Here is a 27,052-nt window from a genome sequence, read left to right as displayed (position 1 = left end):
TGCAGGAGGTGGTGCCGTGCACCCCGGGATGTGCTGCACCCCGAAGCAGAAGGCGGAGTTTCAGATGGCCACTGCTGGCTGCAGTGTCCTCTCCTTGTTGGGGTGAGACCTGAAAGGTACCACTGTGGTCACCAGGAGCAACTGGAGGAGATGATAAAGTATCCTCTTCTCTTCCAGCACTGTCACCTTTAATCTAGCCAGTTTGACCCTCCCCAGCAGAATATACTTCAGAAGAGCAGGTCAACATATTTTTTGAAGAAGTTTAAGATCAAGAGAGTGAAACGGGAACTTTCTGAAATTAGTCAGCATCAAAACATGAAAGCTTCCTATGTCTTTTTAAGAAACCACCTCCTTAGGAGTTGGCAAGTGTGCTGCTTTATTACTTATCTGTTTGCTACATGAGTGGGCGACTGTACTTCCTGATTTGGTTCTCCAGTATAGAGATCATCAGCATAGGTCTGTAGAGGACAGTAACTCCTCGCCTACGGAAAGTAACAAATAAGAATAAGGATGCATGTATCTTCTGGCTGTCACAAAGGGTTTCAAAGCACATCCAAGTCATATCCGAAGTAAAACGTCATCGTATTTCCATTTTACAGCTGCAGAAACTGAGGCACAAATCCGTCACTTCTCTTGCTGTAGCTCAAGGAGCTGGTGTATATGGCAGCACCAGGAATGCGGTGCAGGTCTCATTACCTTCTGCTTCACCCACAGAAACATCCTCCTTTTCCAAGGGGGAGAGTCCTCCCTGGAATGGGGAGATGACTTGAGCAAGGAAATAAAGTACACAAAATTCTGTTAAAGCAATATTAGGGACAGGAATTTAAACACCCCATATACGGGAATTCAGAGCAAGGGTTTCCATAGCAGCATTGCTTGGCCATATTGTATATACACTGTTTTGCATTGTGCTCATGATGTCGAAGGCATATTCTAATATCTGTGTGTGCAATATGTCTGAATCTGAGTTGCTATGAAACTTAAGGCTGAATTGCACCACGGAGGCATGTTCTTGTGTGGCGTTGGGAGGAAATAATAGATCTAGGTTTTGTTAAGATTTTTCTCCAGAGATAATTTTTCTCAGAAAATTGCTGATTTGCCAGAACTGTTGCTATTTTCAGGAAAAGTTGATTCCAGTTTTGTGTTTCATCTTGAAAAAAAAAAAAAGGAGGAAAGTTTTGAAGCTGTCAAAATGGAGTGTTTCAAGAAGCTAAAATGAAATCTCGCATTTAATTAATTTGGTTGTAGTTTCTAGGTATAATTTTTGAAGACTAATTTTTTTTAACCTGATCATATACAGAAATTTGAAATTTCTGAAAACCTTGAAGGAATAAAAGGCATTTCCTTTCACATTACATAGTTCTGAAGTGTCCTGGGAGTGGCAGGTGACAAGGGAGTGACTGCATCACCTGATACCATGTGTGGCTGCCCGGAGTGTTGCAGTGGGAGCAGTGGGAGAGGTTTCCCCCTGAGTAATTCTCTGTCTACCTGGTACAGGCAGTTTTAAGGTAGCAAAAAACTCCTGTGGTCAAAAAACTGCTCAAACCTTTCACAAGGCTTAACTTTCTCTGAAACACCCCAGTGTCACCTGGGTATGATAAGGTTAAGCCTCTGGATCAGGAGGGTTTGGGGTGGGAGCCTCTGTCTCTCACATGCTTAAAAATACCTTCAGCAGATGATGGGATCTCAGGGGAGAGCCCAGGTGGTGCCTCTCCCTAATTGATGCCCCACACTAGGGATGATGGGATCTGCCCTTCTCACCTCCTTATGCACAGGGCCTCCTGAGCAGCAGCACAGCTCCTCCCTGTGCTCACCTCCCTCTGCCCCTCGCTTCCAGCACCTCATCCATGTTCTGAAGCTCTCGGGGGGAGAAGAAGGAACGTTGGACCCCGGGCTGGGAAGGAGTGCTCACGCTCATGGAAAAGCCCTGTGAGTTATTTTGGCATCGCTCTTCCTGCTGGCAGCAGTGTTTCCTCACTGCCAGCATTCCCAAATGTTGGTGTAGCCTGTATGCCAACGTCTCCTTTTTCCCTGCCCCCTCATGTTGCAATTGCTAATTTCTGTGCCTGTGCCTGAAGAGCTGTAGTTTAGACTTGCTTTGCCATGCATTGAAGCCATTCTTGTTTAGGGAAGAAACTGCAAAAGGGGTGTGGGAGAGAGGAAAAAAAGAAGAGAGCTGTTGTTTTTTTTTTCCTATGTGGCAGTGACGGATGCTGGGTATTAGAGAGAGACAAGCTGACAAACATCTGAATGAGTGGAAGAGACTTCTAACCCAAAGGGAGGAGTTGTGGTTTAGGTTAAAGCCACAAAGGAAGTGAAGGAGGTTACCACTTTCCTGTCTGTGGGCAGGAGGTTCTCCTTGTGCTCATTTGAAGGCTTAGCTCTAGCTCATTCTTCCCTAGGAACATACTCGTGTGTACTTCTTGAAAGGCATTCGAGCTGGTGTCTGATCTTGGGAGTGACAAACATCCCCTTTATACTCAGAAATCAGCAGGAGCTGGGAGCTAAAGAACTGGGAATCACAGTCTAATTTATGGAGCCAGATACTCTAAAGCATCTTGTTAAGCCACGTGTCTTGTTTGGTGCTAGATCATGTAGTGTATTTCTCTGTGCTTCTTCCTCTTGCTGACTCCACTCAGATTTTTTGTTGTAAATATCTGTACCTCCAGGGCCTGTTGGCTCCCTGCAGGTCTCACTTCTCTCTTGTTCCCCCAGTGATTGGCAAATTGCATAGCCATCCTGCCTGGATCTGGCAGTCTCCTGTGCTGATGCAGGACAGATTCTGAATGTCATCAGGTTCCTACCAGCATGGCTGCGATCAGGATTTTCCTTCGTTTTTTCAGTGTGTGCTTTTCTCTTAGCGGCGCAGAGGCTCGAGCTGTGTGCGATCGAAAAGTTTGTTGTCTCGGCTCTTCATCTGCGAGGAGAGAGCGAGTGGTTAACCCTGGTGTGCTGCAGAAGGCATGCCAGGAGGGAGATGAAAGAGTACAGAATTGCTCTTAGAAGAGAGTGAGCCTTCTCCTGAGTCAGAGGAGCGCGGGTGTGCCAGCCAGTATCTTAATCCAGGCTATCAACTGGTGACTGCACAGTTAGGACCACTGTCAGCGACAGTGACTTCAGTATGTGCTGCCAGTGCCTTCTGATTACTGTGCAACTGCTGGACATGAAAAGAGCATCTGAAAGGTGCTCCCTGAAGAGCTGTTTCGTGGTCTCTAACCTTCCATTAACAGCTCACCTTAGCCCCTAACCCTGGCCTTGGGATGCAGCAGAGTCATTTCATTTACCAGGTGTGAAAATCATATTTTGCCATGTGAGGATGATTGCTCTCTCAGGTGTATTACAGCGACTGGGGTTGGTTTTTTTGTTTGTTTGGGGTTTTTTAATGCTTTGTTAAAACTACAAGGTATCATTAAAGATTTATATGTGGCAAATGTGTCCTTTTTTGCAGAGTGTTTCCTTTTAGAGACCTCCACAGTATTGATTTCAAGTAGATTTTCCTCCTCTGTTTTAAAACATTTCCTTTGCCTATGGATTTTCAGCATTACTCACTGGAGCTGTGTGCAGTAGATTCCCCAGACTATATTATCAAGCCAAAGTCCCTTACTGATGCTCTTCAGGGGCCACTTCTGAAGCTGGAAAGACCATTCATTTGCTGTGTTCACTCAGTCCTGAGCAACTATCCAGCCCTGCATCCTTATTATTCCAGGATGTATGCTGTCATCTAACTGAGCCATGGGTCTGCTTCCAGCATGTGCCAGTGGGTCCCAGAACTAATCTGGCAACAGCCTTGAGCCATCCCGTCCTTGGAGCGAGCGGCGTTTGTTTGGATGTCTTAAATGTAAAGGAAAACAAGCTGTGTGATGGGAAGGTGAAGAAGAAACTGGAGTGGTAAACAGCTGAAATTGTAAGGTCATTTGGGTTTGGTATAAGCATTTTATTTGTCAAACTCATCCTTGTGGTTATTAGAGTAGGGAATGGGAGTTTCTTTTTGGAGGGGGCAGAGGACTCAGCAGGGAGGCTGGGAATGCTGGCACAGCACAGATCCTAGAGGAGAGAGGTACCACTGCCCTTTCAAGGAGCAGGCTGATGTCCACCAGCCATTGCTGTGCCCCAGGATGAGGCCCTGGGATCCATGTTCTGCTGGTGGGTGACAGAGCTTGGTGACAGCCAGCTGAAGGTGTGGGTTCAGTCATCTACTGGTGGATCTTATGTGTAAGATGTTGAAGACTTGGATTCAGACCTTAAAGCATCTGGCTTATGGAATTTGGCTTTGTTTACTGTAGTGTTATAGCCTTAGGGCCACAGAAAGTGCAGCTTTATTGAAATCATTGGAGTTGTTCTTGCTTATGGCAGCAGGGAGCTGGGGACATGTTTTTTTGGAACGTGTTGCCAGGAACATAAACCCTTTTCTTTAGGAGATGCTTTGTAAAGATGACTAAAGTAAGTGCCTGGGAAACATTGTCTCAATGGAAACAAGGCATGGAAATGATCAGGTCTGGGAACGATCTTATTTCTTCCCCACATCTGTGACTTTCAGAGTCCACCATCCTAAGGCTCAGTCCTTCTCTCCTTCCTCATTACCATCAAATATTAGGTTTTAACATCATGTACACCACCAAGAGCAGGAGCACCGTGGGAGACACTGCAGTTGCTGCACATGGGGGAAATAGGGGCTTGGAAGAGGAAGCCAGCTGATCTGCATGGGACCTAGGCAGGCTGAAGTCGTGTCACTGGACAGAGCAGCAGCAGTCTTTGTTATCTGATTCTTAAGTAGAAGGTATCTGTGCCTCAGCATTTAAATGTTTACATGAGATTCTTGCTACAGTCTTTGATGCTGGATCCTCATATAAAAGCAATGACCAAAAATACAAGTGGTTCTTAAAGACTGTACACAGAGTATTAACTGCATTTCTTGCATGCTGCTGTATGGACTGCTGGCATTCATTTTGTCTTGGTTTGACAGAGAGGACAGGCAAAAGGTGCAGGCTGTGGGTAGGGAACAGCCTGTCTTGTAAGCAAGGCAAGGCACAGGGAGTGTCCCATCAGTTACGTTACCAAGGCAGGTCCCCTAAACAGCACCATCTCACATGTTAAATGGATGCTCTGAAATATAATGGAAATATAGATGGAAAAGAAGCATGCTGCCCTAGGTGTCTCTCAGGATCTGCAAGGCAGGTATTGTCAGCAGATGTATTCATGCTGGGGAGTAAAATGGTGTGATTTAAAATAAGCTGGCAGATTTTGTGCTCAGATGGACTAGGAACATTCACACAGCCTGTTATTGCAGTTCAGCTGTGAGAGGCCAACACCGTTAGTGGAGAGGGACTAGCAAAATGTTTGGGCAGAAGTATGTCCAGTCATGACATCTGTTGCTAAAGTTGTTCACACTTTGCACCATAAAAGTGCATAAGTAAAAATGCAGAAGATGAAGCATTTATACAGCTAGGCCAAAACTGTCTAGTGCCCTGTAATGATGAAGAGTCCTGTTTTTGTTGATATCATCCTCTCTCATCTGGGACCCTGCAGATCTGAAAGCCAACGATGATTATTGCAGAAGAAAGTCAGCACCACACTGATGATAAGCCAAAGTCTAAACTAAGAAGCAAGGGGTGAGATCTGCTTGTTTTCTGTGGAGGGATCTCACTGTTTTATGTAATCTTTGCACAGCACCTGTAAATCAGTGACTGGTATTTTTGAAATGTATTTCTTTCATCAAAAGCTATTTGAAACAACAGGTAGCACCTATCCATTCAGTCTAAGCTCCCTTGACATTTTTAAATGACAGATAATGAAAACTGTCTTCATTATAACTCAAGCAATTTCATCAGACTGTCACCGGCAAACAATGGCAAACTAGAGACTGAACAACCCTCAACTCTGCTCTCCCGGGTACCTGTGTGAGAGTACCGGGTGTCTTTTCCACAGCTTCTAGGAAAACAGGAGGTGATTTGTCAGCTGGGAAGGGTTCTGCTATGCGAGGCACTAGAGGTCAACAGGAACATGTTAAAATCTGTCTGAAAGCCAGTGGTCAGATGGCATAGAAATGGAGCACAAATGCGAGAATGATCATGAGTGAGAGACATGGCTTTTCTAACCGAGCGCTGAGTTCTGCACTGCCTTCAGTTTATGAATGGATTTGAAGCGTGGTGCCAAACAGACCATATTGCAGTTGTCTAATCCTTAGGTGACAGAGGCAGGCATGAGCGTAGGCAGAGCTGCATCCAAGAGGACTCATCAGAACAGCCCAGTCAGCCTGGCATTATTGCTACCTGATCTGTGGGAATCGGTCCAGGCCCTGGATCTGAACTGCCGCAGGGAAACCTGGTTGAAGGAGCAGCTGTTGGGGTATGGTGCTGGCTTATCTTACCCTAACTGTCTCTTCCCAGCCAACTTTGCTGAAGGGTTGCCTGGGCTGAGCATCAGTCACCCAGGTCCTTTCCCCCTTGCCCCCCTTCCTCCCCCCAAATGGATAGCCTTAACCAAGCTACCCCCCACAGTTAAATTAAAGGGAGAGTGAGAGCAGAAGGGACATTCCACAATAAAACATCATTTACACGAGATGGCCACAGTATGGAAGAGGCTAGCAGGGAGTGAATTATAGGGGTCCAGAGAAGAGAGAGGCTGTGGCAGAGAGAGGGTCATTATTGGAGGACACGGGGAGCAAAATGATGGAGGTGAGGGTGTAGATAAACAGTTAGAAATGGCTGCAGTGGTGCGATTTGGGAGGAAAATCAGTCACTACTTCAGTCACCAGTTTAGGGAGCTGAGTGGTAAATTACAGGCAGGTTAGGACTCCAAGAACATCCGTGACCCTGTGAAATGCTGGAGACAGAAAAGTTGCAGTAACAGTGAGTAAGACTCAGATCTCATCTAACTGAGCATGAGTATCTCAAGGTGAAATAACAGAAGGAGAGGAGGCGGGAATATTGATTTCTGCCTCACAAAACAGACAACAACGCCTACTTTTTCATAGCAAGAGTTTAACCATTCGCTTTAATGGGCTAGTCTGTGGTACAGTGGGGGCTTGGTTTCTTTGTGCTCAGTCTAGAGGGAAATTCATACTGAAGTTGGTTTTATTTTACTATAGCCTTGAAGGAGACACACGAGCAAAATGTTGCCCTCCAACACCTCTCTGCTGGCTGTAGGGGCAGCTGTAGCCCATGAGTGTGACCCGTGTGTGTCGCTGCCCTGTTGTGCAGCAGGCGGGTACCCGGAGCAGCCGGATGCTGGAGGAGCAGCACTGGAAGGCACAAAAAGCCCGTTATGCCAAGAGAGCTGTTATGTGTGTTGGCAACAGATGCTTTCTTCTGTCTGTCTGAGGGCAGACTTAGCTTCCTTCTATTTATTCTGTGAGAAGGATGCTCCTAATGAGAGGTGCTTTCTTCATCTGGTTATGTCTTTCTCAGAAATATTGCTTTGGGAATGGAACTTTGTTTGCTCGGTTTTACACCATGGAAGTACAAACATGCGTGCCCTGGCACTGTGGGGCAGGCAGTGCAGAGAATGTGGCTGTGTGGCTATCCAGTGGGGCTTGTTGTCTTGTACCAGGCTCAGCAGGTGGCTGAGCGGAAGCAGGAGGTGAGTTTGGGAATTTTGTGAGCTGCTGCCATGTCTGTTCTCCTTGATGTTAAAGATGGCCATACACTTACAAAGGGAGTGTAAAGTCATGGCTGAGAATCTTAAAAGGCTGAAGGGTCAGGCATGTCCACAGACAGATTCCCCTGGCAGGACCACAGCACTCAGTGTGTGTTAGCAGTTCCCTGTAAAACATGGGGACAGTGTGGTGGAAGCAGTGTTTCTGGGCAATCATTGATTTTGGAGTCTTCTGCATGCCAAAATTTTCCACCTTTGTTTAGTATGAATTCATATTTTTTCATGTGTTGCATGAGCATATGTTTCCCCAGATTCTGTTTACCTGATTTCCTTTCTGAATCGGTATCTGTTCTCTCCTTCTTTTTCTCCCTTTTTTTTTAATCATAGGAGATAGGGCTGAGCATTTATCTCTGTGGCTGCATGGTATTTGCCTCATACCTGCTTATTGACTTGAGAGATGACTTTCTAAATAGGGCAAGAGCTTCCAGCAACTGGAATGTTATAATACGTGGGATTTATTCATCACCCCAGAGTTTTGATGGGGCATAACATCTTGAAGGGTGGCAGATGAACAGTAAGGCTCTCTGGAGATCCAGAAGAGTATTTTAACCATAGGCACACTCCCATGCTCCAGCCCAAGCTTGATTAAGGCTCAGATTGTTTGGATGTTCATGTGAACAGGAAAACGCAACATCAACTGTTTCTCTCTTTCCAGTGCAGACAGGAAAGTGAGAGAAAGGCCTTTCTTGCCCGGGTGAGTTTGCCATCATCTGTACACTGTTACCTTAGGGTGATGTTGTGCAGCCAGTGCTGGTCTGATCCATCAGCCAGTTTCTTTCCCAACACAGCTCTGTGCCCTGTGCAGCCAGCTAGGCAGTAGTCATTGCTGTAGGTGAGCTACAGGTCGTCTTATGCCAGCAGTGGTGGGGGTTTGTGTGTGTGTTTTTGGGAGGGATGTGTGTGAGTGTGGATCCTGACATTGATATGGAAATACGTGCATTTCCCTCCTCTGTGAAGTCCCACACATGTTGGGGTGCAGAGGGACTGTTCACCCGAACCATGTTAGGAATGTTCTCTGGTGGTTTTTGCAGGACTGAGGTTCAGTAAAACTGAGGAGACTCAGGATAATGTCTAATACCAAAAGACGCCGAACAAGAAAGAAAGCCACAACAATCTCTCCCCCTCCCCCAGGCCTGATTTCCTAATCTTTTAGGAATGATTTACAATAAATAAAAGACTTTCTGAAAGAAGGATTTTTTTCCAAGTTAACAATGGATGTTAAACTACCCCTCCCTGTGGCCCTTTCCCATCTCTTTCACATTGTCCAGCTTTAGACTTCATCCTGCAGCAAGATTCATGAAGGCAGCTCCCCCGTGCCCATGCAGAGAGATCACGGCGGTATGCAAACCATAATCACCTGGATTCCTTACAGAAATGGGTTGTTTCCTTTCGAGAAGGCTCATTAGAGCATGCAGCCCTGTAAAACTCAAAGCCGGTAAGAAAATGGTTTCATACAGCCTGATCTCTCTCTTGTCCTGCAGCTTCTCTGATCGTCTACACCAGAGCAAAAAAACCCAAAGCCTAAAGCAAACAAACAAAGCAAAACATCCTCCTAATGGTGTGTGTGCTTCACTTCCAACAGTGACGGTGTTTTACACCCACTTTGCTCAGGTGTACATGAATGCAGTTTGGGAGGCACTATAGAGAGCAAAGCTCTTAAGGAGTTAGTGGAGCTTCCCTGCTGGAAGGTTATAATTGCACTGAAAGAGGGAAATCTTGCCTCAGCAGACAGGAAATATGTGGTGCAATTTAAGCACAGAGTTGCTGGAGATAAAATAGCCCATAAACTGGAAAAAAAAAAATAACATAGGGAACATTTTGCATGGCCCAAATGTGCCATGTCAAAGCTAATAGCAAGGGATCCTGTGACTGCAGGAGCAGCAATGCACTGGCTACAGATGCACATGGTGATGACAGCCTTTACCTGCAAGGAGGAGTGCACGTCCCTGATCCTGGGTAGAACACTCTTCTTACTGGTGACGGCTTTTCTCGAGGCAAGGTTTTTAAGTTTTAATGACTGAAAAGGCCCAATCTGCTGTTGCATTTGGGGTGAAACTTGTTTCATGTGGAATGACTGTGTGGTTGGAGAAGGTTCCGCTTCAGAGAGTGGATGCTCAGGAGCAGGGTGTAACTTCAGAAGAGGGTAATGCCTCCAGCCTTCACAAGCTAAGGCTCTGTGTCGCCATTTCGCCTTCCCTCAATCCCATCTTCAAAATTCCTGTTCCTCAGATGTTTCCACCTCCTCCAGTTGTGCCAGTTCAGGCGCTCGTGGGGATGAAATCTGCATCAGAGCTGGTCTGGCCTTAAGGATTTGTCCTTCTTAGTAGGGCTTTTAAAAAAGAGTTGGATTGTTTAAGCAGCTCACCTGTGAGTGTAGCTACATGAATAGTTTAGCTGGCACAAGTGAGCGGCAATAACTGAGAGAGCATGGCAGGATCCTCTAAAACTGGGTCTGCTGCAGATGGAATAGTGAAACAGAGCCACAGCCCTACACGCTCTCAATGTTATTTGCATGAGTAGCTCCATTATGCTTCAGTGGGACTCTACTTACACATGTAAAATTAAGTGTTTGCAGGGCTGGGCCCTTAAAGAGAATAAAAGCTGCGATTGGGGTGTGCCATGCTCTGAACCATGTGCAGAAAGTGTCATGCAAATGTATTTAGCTGGCTGGGCTATCTTGTCTGCTCCACAGCACTGGAGCTCCTGTGGCAACTTTCCTTAGGATTGGTTTGCTCTAATGGAAGAGGACCCTGCTTTTGAGTAGACGGGCCGATCTCCTGTCCTTGCTGCGGACAGGGAGTTGTGAGGAGAGCGCACACAGTGTGGTGAGAGCTGTAATGTTTCCAAGATGTTCTTGGATTTGCCAGAGTGCTCTAAAGAGCCGGGACAGCTGGCTTCTCTGGGGCAGCTTTTATGAGGTTGGACAAGGGAGGGCAAGGCCCCAAAACGGGGGGCTGCTCTCGAGGCTGGCACTGACCGTCCCACTGTCTGGGGGGGCTCTGCTACCTGAAATCCTGACTTACAACCTGTCTTCGCAGTTAAGATCATTTGGGAGCCTGTTGTTGTCAGTTCCCATGGTAAAACCCTTCAAGAACAGCGGGAGGGAGGGATTTCTCAGCTGAGAATTCCTGCCTAGGGAATTCACTGCCGTGGCGGATTCCCAAAGGTGGTGGGTGAAGTAGCAACTTAACTCCAGAGAGTGAAGCAAAACACCTTGATAGCTGCTCTCCGGAGCCCCAAAGAGAGGAAGGAAGAGACTTAAAGCCGTTGGAGGGGAGAGGCTTGGTGTGGTTATTTGAGACCGCTGCCTGCAGAGTTGCACAGTCATTTATAACTGTTTGAAATGTGGGGGGATGGGGTCGGGGGGATGGGAGGGGAGTCGGAGGAACCGCAGCATCTGCAAACTAGTAGCATTTTGTGCTCCTTTTCCCCGGTCTGACTCCTCAAGGGACAAGACAGTGAAGTACTGGTCAGAGGAGAGAGGAGAACAAAAAAGGCAGTCCCGCTATCACCTCGTATTTTATCGCTGCTGTCGCATGTGTTGGGATCGAAGGACGGGGTAGGATTTTCAAAGGTACCTTTGGAAAACGGAAGTTGGGTTGCCTGGCTTCCTTAGGCTCTCCCTAGAAAAATCCCAGCCTCTACTGCCCAGGGGAAACAAACCTCCTTTTAAGCAAAGCATGACGGGTTCCTGGTGTCGAGGAGAGCCAGACCGGTCTTCTGTCTGAGGCACTGTGAGGCACATCTCTTCTTTTCACCATGGATGGTTGCCTCGCTGGTCTGCTCTGCAGTGCTGCTGCTGGGGCAGCCTTTCCTGGCCTCAGCCCACTAGGAGGGGAGCAATAGTGGATGTTACATTTTGTGGCCCATATCAGTGTAAAAACAGAGGGGGTTTGTACGTCAGGTATGAAAGGGTTTGTGGAACCGATGGCAGCAAAGGTGGTGGTTCCAGTGGAGCCGATCAGTTGGGTTTCACAGCCAACACTTCAGCTGTAGAAGGCACTGCCGGGATCACTGGAAAGGTGCAGGTGGGGCTGGTGTCAGTAGGGGAGGTGGAAAGACTCGTCAGAGACCACAGGTTTTCACCTTCGGGGGGTAGTGGATCCTGGGAACTTGTAGCCCCAGGGACTTGTCTGGAAAAGGTGTGAGTGGGCTGAAAGTCTGTTCAGCGGGAACTGCTTCGGGTCTCTGGTCTGCAAATCAGAAGGGACTGAAACCCCACTCTTAGGGAGTATCCCCCTCAAGGAAAAGTATCTGGGGAAGAGGTGATAATTCCTACTCAGGAAGCTGTAAAGAGTTCTTTAACAGTGTTTCCATGCGGGCATGGACAAGGGGAGGAGAAGAGCAGGGCAAAAAGTGGAAAAGCCCCTTAGGGGTGGGAAGCTGAGCGGAGAGAGGAGGTGCTTTTATCTGCCAGAGCAACGCCCAGCGTGAATGGTTGCGCTGAAAGGGTCTTCTTCCGAAGAGCTGGGTTATTTAAAAGTGGGAGTTGGGCAGGGTGGGAGTCGGACAAAGAATGGGTCGTTTGAGGATAAAGGGAGAGGGAGGACACACTGCATTTCTGTTCACTGGTGGTGTATTGGGCAAACAGGTTATTCAGGCATCGCGGATATGCAAAGCTGATCAGCTGGCTCTCTCTGCTCGGTGGGTCCCTGCATCGGTGTGCTTGGAAAGGCTCTTCCTCGCAGCCCGCGAGATCGCCCATTTTAAGAACATTTTTGTGGAGGTGAAGGAGGGAGGATTAGTGGATGTTGAAAGCCCTCTTTTCACAGAGTAAATCTCGGTCTGAAAAGGGCGGGGGATTGCTGCAAATCTTCAAAACTCCTCGCTGCCAGTTCGAAACCGAACCACATTTGATGTCTAATCCCCCCAAGACACGGAGCGTTTGTCCAGGATGGGGCCCTTGAGCGTTTTTAGGAGTTGATAGGTTGTGTCTGTTTGCCATTACTGCCTGGTCCCTCCCTGCTCAGCTCCGGGCTGCTGCTTAACCCGGCGCTTTCTCCCACCAGAGAAAACAGCCCAGGGATCTCCCCGCCGGTGGGTGCTCTGAGCCGGGGGGTTGCTCAGCAAGGAGCTGCTTCTCCTCCCTCGCGCTCTCATCCCGCCTCCCTCACGGACGTGTGTGGAGAGGGGACATGTGCCAGCGGCACCTCCGGCCGGTTTCTCCCCGCGATTCCCGGGGCGTGGAACACCCCCCCGCACGGGCGGCAGGCGGAGGCTGGCGGGGTGGGGGTGGAGGGGGAGCCGGTGCCGAGGAGGAGGGCGGGCCAGGGCACCCGTCATCCCTCATCCCAAATCCCCACATCCCGCATCCCCCCGGCGGTGGGGGGGGGGGCGGGAGGGGGGAGCGCGCGCCGCCCCTCAGGGGCCCCGCGCGCCGTTTCCGTTACGGGGGTGCCGCCGCCGGTGGGGGGGGGGGGGGCAGGGCGGGCCCCCGCGCGCGCCGCCTCAGGGGGTGGGGGGAGCGCGGGGAGGGGGGAGGGTCCCTGCCCGGCCCGCACCGGGGGGCGCCTCCCCTGCGGCACCGGGGCGGGCACCGGGGGCACGGGGAACGGGGGGGGGGGAGAGGGGGGAGGGCGACTCTCGCTGAGGGGAATTTTGTGTGTGGGGGCCCTTTAAGAAGTGCCTGGGGCGCGCGGTCTCTTTAAAAGGGGAGAGGGGGCGTGGCCGCCGCGGGGCGGGAGGACGGGCTATGCTAATGAGCGGGGCGGGGCCTCGCGGCCTCCCCAGGAGAGGAGGGGGGGGTCCTGTCCCTTTAAGGGCCCGGCTGGTACCACCGGGCGGGCGGAGGGGGAAGGGACAGAGGCCCCGCCCACCGGCCGGGGCTGGGCTGTGGGGGGGTGCCGGGCGATACCAAGTGCGCGGCGCGGGGAGCGGGAGGCGGTCCCGCCGCCGACCGAGGGAGTAGCGGACGGTACCATTGCCGGGGCGGGGCGCGCGCGACGGGCGGTACCATTCCCCTCTCCGCGGGTTGCGGGACGCGGCGGGAGCGGGGGGGGGGAGCGGGAGGGGCGGGAGGGGGGAGAAGAACCGGTGAAGGCGGGGGGGGGAGCGGGGAGGGGGGAGCGGGCGCGAGGGGCTGCGCTGGGCGGTACCAAGTGCGCGGGGCGCGGGGGGGGAGGCGCCGCCGCCGGCGGACAATGGAGCCTGTGTGTGTGTGCGGGAGGGGGACGGAGCCGCCGCGCCGCCCCCGCCGGCCCCGCGCTGAGCGCCGTGAGTGCGGGCAGGGAGCCCGGCACCGGCACCCGCACCGAGCGCGGGAGTTACGGGGGGCGGAGGGCGGGGGGGGACGGAGGTGCCCCGGAGGAGCGGGAGAGGAGGGATCGGGGGTGCCCGGGGGATGCGCTGCGTGGAGGGATGTGTGGGGAGCAGGGAATGTCCTCCATGGGATGTGTGGGGAGCGTGGGATGTGCTGGGAGCTGTGCCCCGTGGAGGGGTCTGTGGGGAGCGGGGGATGTGCTCCATGGAGGGATCTGTGGGGAGCAGGGGATGCTCCGGGAGCTGTGCCCCATGAGGTGTGTGGGGAGCAGGGAATGTGCTCCACAGGAGGCGTGGGGAGCACGGTGTGCTCCAGGAGCCGTGTTCCATGGGGTGTGTGGGGAGCAGGGAATATGCTCCATGGAGGGATGTGTGGGGAGCAGGGAATGTGCTCCATGGAGGGATCTGTGGGGAGCAGGGAATGTGCTCCATGGAGGGATGTGTGGGGAGCAGGGAATGTGCTCCATGGAGGGATCTGTGGGGAGCAGGGGATGTGCTGGGAGCTGTGCTCCATGGAGGGATGTGTGAGGAGCATGGAATGTGCTCCATGGAGGGATGGATGTGTGGGGAACAGGGAATGTGTTCCATGGGATGTGTGGGGAGCAGGGGACGTCCTCCATGGGATCTGTGGGGAGCATGGGGCACTCTAGGAGCTGTGTTCCATGGGGTGTGTGGGGAGCAGGGAATGTGCTCCATGGAGGGATGTGTGGGGAGCAGGGGATGTGCTCCATGGGATCTGTGGGGAGCAGGGAATGTGCTCCATGGGATCTGTGGGGAGCAGGGAATGTGCTCCATGGGATCTGTGGGGAGCATGGAATGCTCTAGGAGCTGTGTTCCATGGGGTGTGTGGGGAGCAGGGAATGTGCTCCATGGAGGGATGGATGTGTGGAGAGCAGGGAATGTGCTCCATGGGATGTGTGGGGAGCAGGAGATGTGCTCCGTGGAGGGATCAGTGGGGAGCAGGGAATGCTCCAGGAGGTGTGCCCCATGAGGTGTGTGGGATGTGCTGAGAGCTGTGCTCCGTGGAGGGAAGTGTGGGGTGCAGGGGATGTGTTCCATGGGACTCCCTTCCTTTTCCTTCACCCCCCCTGTGCCCCTGGAGCAAGGGATGTGCTCCATGGAGGGATGGGTGGAAAGCAGGGAGTGCTCCAGGAGCTGTGTCCCATGAGATGTGTGGGGAGCAGGGGATGCTCTGGGAGCTGTGCTCCATGGAGGGATCTGTGGAGGAGCAGGGGATGTGCTCCATGGGATGTGTGTGGCACAGGGGATGCCCTGGGAGCTGTGCTTCACGGTGGGATGTGTGAGGTGGAGGGGATGTGCTCCATTGGATGTGTGGGGAGCTCAGGATACCTGGGGGCTATTTATCGTGGTGGGATGTGTGAAGTGCGTGGGATGCACTTGGAGTTGTGCTCCATGGGATGTTTGGGGTGCAGGGAATGAATGTTCTTGGAGCTGTGCTCCATGGGATGTTTGGGGTACAGAGGATGCCCTGGGAGCTGTGCTCCATGGAATGATGTGTGGGGCACAGGGAATGCTCTTGGAGCTGTGCTTCATGGGATGATTGGGGTGCTTTGGCATGCACAGGCAGCCCTGGAGGCTGTGCCCTGTGGAGGGGCACATGGAATGCTCTGCCCTGCATTGTGGTGCAGGGGATGCCCTGGGGGCTGTGCTGTATGGAGGAATGTGTGGGATGCTCCTACTTGCAGGGGATGCCAGAGGGGATTTGCCATGGGAAGGGGTGTGTGGGTTGTCCTGGGTTGCTGTGTGGTGCATGGGATGCCCCAAGAGCTGTACTTCCTGGAGGGATGTGTGGGGTGCTCTGGGATGCACTGGGTGCCCATGTGGCTGTGCTGTGCTGGGGTCACTGGGTTGTGCTGGGGACACTGGGTTGTGCTGGGGGCACTGGGTTGTCCCCGTGGCTGTGGGGTGGCACTGGGGTGTGCTCTGGAGGCCAGGCTGGTGTGTGGGGTGCTCTGAAGTTTGTGGGAAAAGGACGGTGTTGGGTGGATTAGAGAGGTGACTCTGGGGTTCCAATCCCAGTGAGGGGCTGGGACATGGGATGGGAGGGGCTGCAGCACCAGGGCTGGGCTGTTGGACTGGGAGTGAGAAGTGTCCTAGGAGAAAGAAGCTGGAGTAAATGGGGTGGGAGCTGCAGGTGTGAGCTCTGCAGTGGAGCTGGAGCGAGGGACTGGGGCACAGAGGTCTGTGGAAGGGATGTAGGGATTGAAATAAAAGGTGGAACAGGCAGTGATGGGGTGGGAGATAGTGTGTGGGACATCAGATCATCTGGGATGTGTTGTGAGGAAGGGATGGGGGGCTTTGCAGGAAGAACTGAAATATGGGTGTCTGCAGGAAAAGAGGAAGAGGTGGATGAAGCAATGTGGAGTATGAGGTCTGCTGGGGAGAACTGGGTTGATACATGAGGGGATGGATGTGGTGATGAAAGGATGTGAGGAGCTGGGACTTGAGTCATTGGGAGAAAGGGATATGGGAGTGGGATTGTGGTATGGGGAGGCATTAGGAGCCAGAATATGGGGTGGGCAGGAAGTGCTTTCAGCATGGGGGAGGTGGTGCAAGTGGTCATGAGGGAAACTGTAGGGCTCCAGAGCTGGGAAAACAGTGTAGGTAGTTCAGGAGAGCAGGAATCCAGGGAAGCTGAGCATGTAGTGTTGGACTGGTATGTGGGATAGCTGTGCAAGAGGAGTTTGTGGGATACCAGGAGTGTGGGAGGGGATCTTGTATATAGGGATTGTGGGGAGGAGCAGTATCTGACAAGGCAGGGGCAGTGTGTTTATTTGGAAGTATTCCTGCTAGGTAGAGGAGAGGCATTTTGTGTGTGTATGTGAGAGAGAGGCAGTCTGTGCCCTGGCTTGCTGCAGAGGGGGATGAGAAAGGCTAAATCTGTAGAAACACTGCAAGTTCATGAGGCCAAGGGTTGGATGATGAGGAGAAACAAACACTGAAGACCCCAAATGCTCAGGGAAATGATGGGACAGGCAGATGCAGGAAGGCAACAAGGCTCCACCTCTAAGATGAGCGAGAGCACCCTGGTCTTCTGTGTAGTCCAGCTTTCTGTTGCTGAGGTCTCAGTGTAGGTGGTGGAATGATGGGACTAGAAAGGCCTCTGCTGATGGAGTGTTTGGGATGTGGAAGGTGAATGTTGCTCGCGGAGGGGAGAGAAAGCACGAGGACACAGATGGGAGGAATCCGATGTGACAGTCAACTGTGGGTTGCTATTTGGATATAAAAAATTAGGGTGGGATGATGACATGATTAGTGGCTTAATAGTAAACTACATGAGAAATCAGGAAATTGTCATGCAGCAAAGAAAGAAAGTACAAAAGAAGTGTTAGTAGGGAGGTGCTTGTGCAAGGGTTCAAAGCCACCAACGTGAAAGGGAAGATGCTTTTACTCTCCAGATGCCAAACCTAACTTGGACTCTGAAACTGGTCTGGAAATGACCAGGAACCTCACTTTCTGGGGAGAGGAACATCAAGTCTTGTAGCTCTAACCTGAGAAGAAAAGGGTTGTGCCAGGTCGAGTTTGTCTCACAAAGCCTCCCTGTTAGTGACTGGTTGTTCTACTGTCAAAACACAGTTTGAGGAAGTGGGGGAGACAGTTATTCCAGTTTTTAGGGGGGAGACAGTTATTCCAGTTTTTAGGGGTTCCAGTAACATTTTTTTCCTTGAAAGTGTTTTGTCCTCGATTTTTCTGTGAAAAGCCCACACAGACATCATAGGATGCTCTAAGCATCCTTAAGTGCATCAAGCTTTAAAAGCATGAGGAGAAAAAGTGATGTAGATTTTTTTTTCTTCTGTTTTGTTGGGTTATTTGGTCAGTGATTGCTCAAAATATTTCAAAAACAAATGTTGGAAAGCTTGGCAAGGCATTACATCGAATAAAAGGGTATGGAATGAAAGAATTAACATACCTAAACAGCTTTATTCCCACTTCTTTTTGTTTACCCCTCTGCTGCTTCGTATGAGGTCTTGTCGTGCCCGATTTCTACCTGCAGTGGGGTGTTACAGGTGTTGGACTGGTGAAGTTAAACAGGGGCACACACAGTCTCGTGGTGTGTTCATCCTGTGGCAGTGGAGCTGTGCATCCCATAGCAGAGGGATCTGCTTTCTCCCCTGAATTACAAGGGTTGCTTTGGTGAGGTTTTATAGCCATTTTGGACAAGCTGGCATGATGGCTCTGTTGTGCGGTGTGGATTTTTTTTTTTCTTTTAACAGTGATCTCCAAAGAGATTATTTTTAATGAATGTGTCCTTTTTTTTCTTACTCAGAGCATAAAAATGGCTCAAGGGCTCATATTCTTTCCCTTTCTCCCTTGCTGGCCTCTCCTCAAACAACAAAAGAAAGGCATCTTTCTTTTTTTAACTTGAAGTTAGCAACGATGTCAGTTTTGGGATTTGGCAATTTTCTCAGTGGGGCAAGTGCGTTTTTGTTTTGTTGGGTTTTTTTTTTTGTTTTTGTTTTTTTTTAAATCTGGGTTTTTTTGGGTCGGGTTTTTATTGTGGAGAGGGGTCTGGGGGGATCTTGGGTCTCACTGCACTTGTGTGAACTCTTAACACCTTAATTGAAGGGGTGGAGATGCTGAATCACTAACAAAGACCTCCTTTATCCAAAATGTTAATCAATCATTGACGTTAAATAAGTGTGAACAAAACCAAGCAAAAAAACCCCCCACCCTAAACAAGTTTTTGTGTAAGTTCCACTCCCATTCAGCTGCTCATCTTTGGTCAGGTTAACATTCTTTTGGGGAACGTGTACTTGATTTTTGCAATGTTTGGTAAAAGTTCTGTCGCTGACTTCCCAGTGTGGTTTTCCCAATACAGATTATGAGCTCAGAGATGTAGTAAAGATGTTTTGGGAGAAATCGTGACCTGCTCTGGTGTGAGGGAGTAGCTGGGCTATGACAGTACCTTTGTGACCATCTTTTTGTAGTTGTTTGTTTTGGGAAGGTGTTTTGCTTTCCTCTCTTGTGATAAGTTAATTTGTTTATTGGTCAACACAGTCTTCTAAGCTAGGCAGGAACTGAATTTTAATGTGAAAGAAAATAAATAGTTTCTGTTCATACAACCAGAAACTTTGTAGATCTCTTCTGTATATTGTGAATACAAAGAGTGTGGACTCTCTCTTCCCTGTGTTTCCCCCTTCCAACCCCCCCATCTTGCATTTCATCTTTACAGTTCATGGCTTGGATTGTTTTCAGTTAGGGTCAGTCCACAGCCAGAGAAACTACATTTGTCACAAAATATCCAAATATAGAAACTAAGGCAACTATGAGCCACAAGGCCAAAATGTTCATATACAACAGCTTTTCTGAGCAGTTTATACATTTGAGGTGGATAAGAATGGAGTGCCTTTGATCCATATTTGATAGCCATTCAGGCTTGTTGCACTGTAACATGTTGTCTTCCCATACCTATTTCTACATGTTTCTTTCTAGATGTTTTTTTCCTCTGAGTTCCTGACGTGCTCTGTTGACTCTCTGGCCTTACAAACTGTGCCTGTGGCTTAGGAATTTTGTTGATATTTTATAAATTCAATAGGAAAAGAAATCAAAACCCGAACAACAACAGCTTTATCCTGTGGAGCAATTTACACCCAAGTGAGTATTCAAACTAAATTCTGTCTTAAATGTGAGCTGTGCTGTCTCACAGGGCTTCATCTCCTCTGGTTTATAGAAGTTTACCAGAATTTCTTTCAGAGCAATGCAGGCAACCTTCATAAAATCCTTCTAACTAGCTTGCGTGGCCTTGGACTTCACAGAAATCCCTGTGCCTCGCTAAGTTCTGTGCTCTGTTTACATAGATATGAAGGCCTTTAACCCAGCAAGTTTTGCTGTGGGCTTGGATTTCCTGCTTACAAGCTCTGCTGGAGTCCCTGTAGTCTTCCTGCTGGCAAAGTCAAGGTGTTAACTCAGGTTTTCAGGGCAATTTGTGAATGGAAGGAGATTTCATTGCTGAGTTTTTGTCCAAGCACTGCTCTGCCTATTGGATTTAAAATAGCTTTCCCTCACACACCCTTACTTGTCTGTTAGGGTTTTTTTTTTTTGTTGTGTTTTAAAAGTTTAATCATTTTGGAGCTCGATCTCCTTTGTGGTAGGGACTGCACAAGTCCAGAAGAACGGGAACCTTGTTTATAATTAGGAATTCTGATAATGCCAAAGAACTTGAACAACAAAAAAAAAAATCTATCTGTTGGGACATTTCTGAAGGGTTGCCTTTAAGACCCCTCTGGCTCACAAACGCTAGTTAGCAAAAGTAGGTGACATTTTAATGTGCTGGATCCAAGTGAACTGTTGCAGTGTTGACTTTTAATTTATATCTTTGAAGAAGCAGGGCTGTGCTTTGTGGCTGCACCCTTACCTGTAGGGGGCTAGCACTTGTTTCAGTGCTAGAGTTGGCTTGTGAGGAGTCCCTGGTGCTTGCCTGTTTTGACTCTGCGCCACCCTGCTGGTGCTGCTGCTGGAGCAGCTGGATGCTGAAAGGATCCAGGAGTCTATCTGGATTATAAGTAGCCTGGCAAAAAAAAAAAAAAAAGATTATACTTAGCCTGCATCAGTTTGCCAAACTGGTTCACTGTTTGGCCACACAAGCGGTTGTACGGGCACATCAGACAGTGTGGTGCAGGGGTGGAAGTAAATATTGGTGGCAGCAGTTCTTTAAGCTGGCATTGCTGCCAAAAGGAGTGCTCATCTAGCTATACCCCAAGAGCCTGCTAAACTTGCTAAGTGTTTTTTTACACCTGTTTGTTACAGCTTCCCTTGCCTGAGAACGTTCCCTTCAGCTTACCTTGTTCTTTTTGCCAAAAATCATCTCTGAACATGTAGGCAAGGTATCAAAAGAGAAACCCTCTTTAAGGAGCTTTAAGCAGGGCAAAAAGAAGAGTATGGTGGTTTAGCTATGGAAAAGTTTCTGCTGCGTCAAGACTGCCTGATGATACAGAACATGCACTGTAAATTGACTATAGACTATTTAGTGTGGTTGCAATTAAGCAGTGAAACTCATGCTGTGAGAATCATCAGGAGCAAGAATTCAACAAGAGTTAAAAAGCATCAGATGTCTGTAGGAATATGAAGAATATTCAATTATCGTAATCAGTGACAGTAGAAATTTTGGAAGAGGTATTAAGCCTGTGGTCTAAACCTTGTTTTTTATTCTGCTCTGACAGATGTGCTTCTATATTGGGAAAGAGAGGGAGGGAATAGCTTGTTGTGCCTGGGTTTGCTGCAGGGTTCTCACACACTTCTCTGGGAACTTGATTGAGACCAGTGTGTGTGAGATGCGCCTTTCAACTGCACAGGCTTCTGGTTGCATCGTGGTGAGCCATCCTGAAACCTGATCTGAGCTACCAGAGTGTGGCTATCGAGGGGTGAACTGCTGCTACCCAACTTCTCACATTTGCTTTGCTCCTCCTCCTGGGGTTGTTCTTACCTGCTCTTCGGCAGGGTCGGATCTGAGCGCTCTGGTTTTGATCTGCTTTGGCAACACTCATTGAATTTATTTAAAGACTGTTATGAAATTTTTACTCTATCTGAAGAATGAATGTTATCTGTTTAGAACAGATAGACTTGCTCCAAGATTCCTTTGTTTTCGGACAGACTTAAAAGGAGAGGTGAGATTTTCCTTGTTTGGCCTCTGAGAAGGAGCTTGTGGAAAAGGGAAGGGAGATGAACAGTGGACTCTTTTTTAAAGCCTAGGTAGAATCAATGAAATCCTTTTGAAGGAAGGAATCTGGAAAGTATGCTTTAGCAGTGACATGATTTCTCTCAGCAAAGCAGGGCTGAGAGGTGGTAGAGCAGTGTACTCCGAGAGCTCACTGAAAATTGGGTGCTGTAGTCTTGAAAACAGTGCTGGTTTTAGGTGCTCCTTAGTGGTACAGCCTATGACAAAAAGAGTGCATGATATACACAATAATTTAACTGCATATGGAATTGAGGGAGAGCTTAATGTTTTCTGTTTTGAGTTCAGAGCAGTTATTGTTCAGGCACAGGTAGCCACACAGCTGCCTGTCCAGCTCCTAGCATTTGCAGTTACTCTGAGCTGGTTGTCATTTTCTCATGCTCTCATGGCTGTTTGGCCTCTTAAGAAGGCAGTGCCACTGTGGTTTTGCTCCTTGGCTTTCTGGTGGGGCTGTCTGCATAGCAGCAGGGCAAGGGAGCTTTAAATCACTGACCCATCTTGTCACCTGATGGTCCCTGTGTGCCTCTTGTTGTCCTCTGTGCCTTCTGAACAAAGGGTGCAGATATCTGTTTTACCTTATCAGGGGGCAGCTGGGGCCCATGGGCTCTTTTATAACCACGTTAGGTTGGATTTGGTGACGAACTTAAGAACAGAGCCTGTGATTTATCTACCTGACCATGTTACATATGCTCTACAAATTGCTTTAGGTCTGTGAGTCTGCTTGTGTATGCCATGTCAGGCTATCTTTGCTACCTTTGCAGTGTGTACAGAGTTGTGAAGACCTGAACAAAAACTCTGGTTTAGTGGTTCGTTGATAAAAACACTGGGTAGGAGCAGCACCAGACCATTTTTCAGGTGGCTCAGAGCTCTGCTTTCTGCATTTTGCTGAACAGATTTCTTCAGGTGTCTTGATATCGCTGTTCCACTGCCTGTGAAATGGCAGTGTTTTATCTATGTACCAATCTGGATTTGTTTGAGGGTTGATTAGAAATGTATTTGCAGTATAATATAAAACCAAGCCGTAGCCTGTTGAGGTGAGCGGCCGCAGCTTCAACAGTGGGAGCTGTTACAATGGAGAGTTCGGGCAGTCCTGTGTGTGGAGAAACTCCTCTCAGAACTTCTTCTAGTGGAATGGAAGTTTTCCACCACATTTGATGTGTACGTGTGAGAAAGGAGTAAAGAACTTCAGGCCAAAATGACTTGACAGCTTGTTAGCAAGAAAACGCTTTCTTCTGTCTCTTAAAAAAAATATACATATGTATATATATATATATATATATATATATATATAAAAATTTTAACCTTCTTGTGGTTGGGGATAGAAGGTTGAAACTGTCAGGCAGATAGCCACCATCCAGCAGAAATGCTCCTGAATGCTCTGGTGGAAGCTAGCTTTGATTTGACAGTTATGAGTCTTTGAAAGTAGCGCTCTGTTTATACAGCACAGTAAATACTTTGAAGTGCGTTAGGCTTTGCTGTACATGCGTGGCTAACTAGAAGAATATTAAATACCTACATCTCGTGTCGAGTGAGGGAGGATCCCGCAGCAATTGGAATTGCATGCTCCTCGTGCTTTTATAAGATCGTGTCAAAGCAGTAGATTCGATAATAGACCTGATTATACAATTGCTTAATTTCTTGTCAAAATAACATATTTTTTTTTTTTTACGTGCGGTGTTCTGAGATCTTTGAGGTGACCTCATGTTATTTATCAAATGTCAGTTTTTCATCCCGGCAGCTTTGATATAATCATGTAGCATCGTGGAGTGCTGTGTACATGCAGTCTTTGCTTGCTGGAGTTCTTTGAAGTGCCTCACTCCTTAGAAGAGTCATTGCTGTGTGGAAGATCCTACATTTAACGACAAGGAAACCAGTATGGAAGTGCTGCACTGTGGGGCTAAAGGTCGTGCTGCATCTCACGTGCCTAATGTGGGCCTAAAAGCAAAGAAGTGAGAGGTTCACTGCACCCCCTGACACTCATCTTACCCAGCAGTAAGCTGCAGGGGGTATAGTAACCCTCCAACTCTGTCCCTGTGGGAATGGCAGCTTTGTGGTGCTGAGCTCCCCAGGTGCTAAAGAACAGCAGGAGGAGAAGAGCAGAAGGATGGCTGGTGGTGACAGTCCTGAAGGAAAACTGGTCGGACAGGCAGTGCTGGAAGGTAGTGATACTCAGGGGAGCCTTGAAAAACTGCTCGTTTGGGATGAGAGAGACCAAATGCCTGTAGAGGTGAAGGTTAAAAGGGAGGAAGGTGTGTGGGTCGCCCCCAGTGATTCGGATGGGGGCTGTGCAGCATACCAGGGAATTACTGCTCGCTACATGTAGCACTGGGTTTTCCTCAGAGGAGCTCTGTCCTGTGCTGACCCATCCCAACCTCACTTAGCTCATGAAAACTGACAAGATTGCAGCCCAGGGAGTTATGCCTGAGGATTGCTTCTTATCTTTCATTCTGGAAGCCTGTTGAAGGGATGCTGAAAGGAAAGGGAAAAGCCCTTTTTTTCCCCCCAGGCTGAACTGATAGGTGACTTGTTTCTCCCAAGCCTTCTGCTTAAGTGGTGTGACGTTACTACTTGTTGAAGAACAAACTGGTGTCTCCTCGGTCCTGTCTTCCCATCCATTATTTCAGCATATTTTCCCCCCACTCCCTTCCCACAGATTAGTTTCTAGATAATGGGCTGCTGGCAAGCTTGATACAGGTGTCTTTTACCCATGGTTGTTCATGCAGATGTCCCTATTTAAATTTTTGAAAAAACAAACCCAGAGAAGTAAGGGGGAGAAGACTGCCTCTGCCTCTGAACATGTTGCCTAACTCCGAAAAGTAGAAGAAATTTTGACAGAAGCCAAAGCAGTGAAAACAGCCTGTGGAAAACTCTTATCATTGTCCACTGGCTTCCTGCATGCAATGCTGACTGATGCTGGGGCTGTTAACTGCTAATACGATGTGGGAAGCCTGTCATATATTAGGGAAATACTGTTAAAACATTTCTTGAAAAATCCCTTATTGCTCGAGCTGCTGATCCTTACCGGTGCCAACAACAGTAGGAACGGCAGGGCAGAGGGGCTGCTGCTCAGGCAAGTGACACCCCACTTAAGGTGCTTAAAACTCCAGCTGTAAAGTACATAGGCTGCTCCCAGCATTGCTAACAGAGGTGGAGCTGAGCTGGTGCTGGCAGCTGTGCAGGGGTGCTGGGCTGAGGTCAGTGTGACGCTGTGACGCGCTGTGGGGTGCGCGACGGCGTCCCCAGCGCCCTGGCAGCAGCCTGGCTGACCTGCAAATGCCACTGCTGCTGGAGAGGCTGGCATGGCATGGACACCAAGGGGAAGTGCTCATAATGTTCCTGTACCCAAGCAGACAGTTGTAGCTTAGGCTTTGAGGTGTTTGGTTTTTTTTTTTGGTTTTTTTTTAGGGGTTTTTCTTCTTGGCGTTTTCCCCCAGACTGATTTCTGGAACTGTGTCAGAATCTGCCAAGAGCTTGTTTGAGTCCCAGGTGGACCAAGTAGTTGGAGTGTTGTCTACATAATAGCAGCTGGGAAATTAAAAGGCTCTTCGTGTCTGTCTCTGTACACCTTGGATCTGCTCACCAGCATCCATAAGTGTCTGTCTCCTCCATTACTTTGGGGAAGGAGTCGTACAGAGTCAGAAGCTGTCTAGGACAGTCATTCATCCCCACTGGATTAATAATGCACTGAAGTGTTGTTTGATGCACTGAAAAAAGGTTTAATGGGCCAGTAGTTGTCTGTTTGACAAAAAGTGTTAGTGCTACTCACAGCTCTCAAAAGTGGTGCTTATGAGAGTGGTGGGTAATGTGTCTGTTGCAAAAGACTATTTCAGAATGATTTTTTTTAAAGTACCTAAAAATACTAATTACTTATATAGTAATACTAATTACTTAGGCTTTGTGGCTACTGTTGGTTATCCATGTGCTTGCCAGCAGGAGGAAGGAAGTGAATAGTTGCTAGAGATACCATTTTCTGACAGAAGGGGATGGTTACATGAGAAATGTCATAAAACACTTAGTGCCCTGAGCCTTTGGGTTTGTATTGTGCTTTGTCAGTGATTGTTTTGACTTTACATTTTAAGGATGGAGACCAAAAGGTTGAATTTTCTGTGGCCATTGCTGTTCTGGATGGACTTTAGGGCAGATTGATTCTTTGGGAGATGTCCATGTGTGTGGTGATAGGAGTTGGGGGGGAATTATGGGAGGAAGGGTATCTGTACTGTCTGACTTGAGATATGGGCAGGCACAGGTAGGCTCAGCAGAGCTACACTGTATGACCACAAATACTTCTTTTGCACAGGGGTGGTTAAATATGTTCCTACAGTTTCTGTGAGGCTTATTCCTGTGGTCCTGAATTCTTACATTAAGTTGAGCAAGTCAGAGGAGCTCCTCTCCCATGTAATGGCATAGAATCTTGCGTGCTCTTTCCATGTCAATGTGCTCATAGGTCTTCAAGGTGCTAATTTTAAGTGAGCTTGTCTTTGCTCAGCCCCTTTCTCTGTGCTTCGGGGCTGGGGGTAACTGTAGGCAATAACCAACTCATTTGGAGTTTAACAGAGAGGTGTGTACTCACCATGTGTACAGGAGAAGGTGTTTTCTCTATGGAGGTTGTGTAGTTAGCAGTGATTTCTCTGACGGGGATAAGTGGAATATTTTGTGAAACTGAAGACTTTGTGTATGCCATAACTTTTTATTGGCAAGACATAAACATAGGAAAGTCCACACTGCTTCAGAACAAGTTAGGACCATCTAGAAATTGATGACTGGCTGTGAGTTGCTGTCTACTCAGCTTAGGTGGACAAGTTATCTCTTGATGTTGAGAAAATAATTTATAAGTAAGGGGGATTTGTGGCTTACTAGGGAATGATAGAACATGGTATTTTTCACAAATCATCAGCTGTTTTGGGTGGAATATGGTCCGTGTGCCATATGAGGTGACCCTTGTGCAAGTGGCCCCTGCCTTTCTGGTAGAAGGTGCACGTGGAGCATGTCAGCTGAAAGTCTGATGTGTGATAATTTGTGTAGTTTGGTTGAGGGCTGAGGTCTGCAAACCCTGCAGTGGAAAGAGCCAGGACAGTGTAGATAGTCAGGGTGTCTACTGATGGCAGAGCAGAGTTGTGTGGTGTTCAGGTGGTGTGTGAATTTATGTGCACATGTGACACTATGTCTTTAGCCCCAGCAGTTCTTTAGGTACCCCATGTGTTTTCTGCCCTTGTTTAGGAAAAAGGGCAGAGGGACCTGCCATCCAGGAGATGGATGCAAGTGTATTTTAACAAGCACAGGTCTGTCCATGCCTGTGACATCAGTCACTGCTGCCTCCTTTGTGACAGTGAGCATGTGGCCACCTGGCTGGACGAAACATGAAAGTTGTCTCCTGAAAATTATTCCTGTCTTATCTGGAGCCAGTTTTCAGCTGGATCACAAGTGCCAGCAATGGAAAGAATAGAGTTG

At 48.7% G+C, this 27,052-nt stretch overlaps 1 long non-coding RNA gene across 1 annotated transcript; it reads right to left on the bottom strand.

Annotated features, from left to right (window-relative positions):
* Positions 1-352: 352 nt before the first annotated feature.
* LOC135407987 (uncharacterized) lies at positions 353-13,620 on the bottom strand. The gene is made up of 2 exons (XR_010427128.1): positions 9,578-13,620; positions 353-482 (listed from the first exon to the last, which is right to left on the bottom strand). It is a non-coding gene; the product is annotated as an uncharacterized LOC135407987 (long non-coding RNA).
* Positions 13,621-27,052: the final 13,432 nt, after the last annotated feature.

Source organism: Pseudopipra pipra, chromosome 2 (genome assembly GCF_036250125.1).
Source record: "Pseudopipra pipra isolate bDixPip1 chromosome 2, bDixPip1.hap1, whole genome shotgun sequence".
NCBI lineage: Eukaryota > Metazoa > Chordata > Aves > Passeriformes > Pipridae > Pseudopipra > Pseudopipra pipra.
The sequence above is the reverse complement of the archived record's forward strand: the minus strand, read 5'-3'. Positions and strand labels throughout refer to the sequence as shown.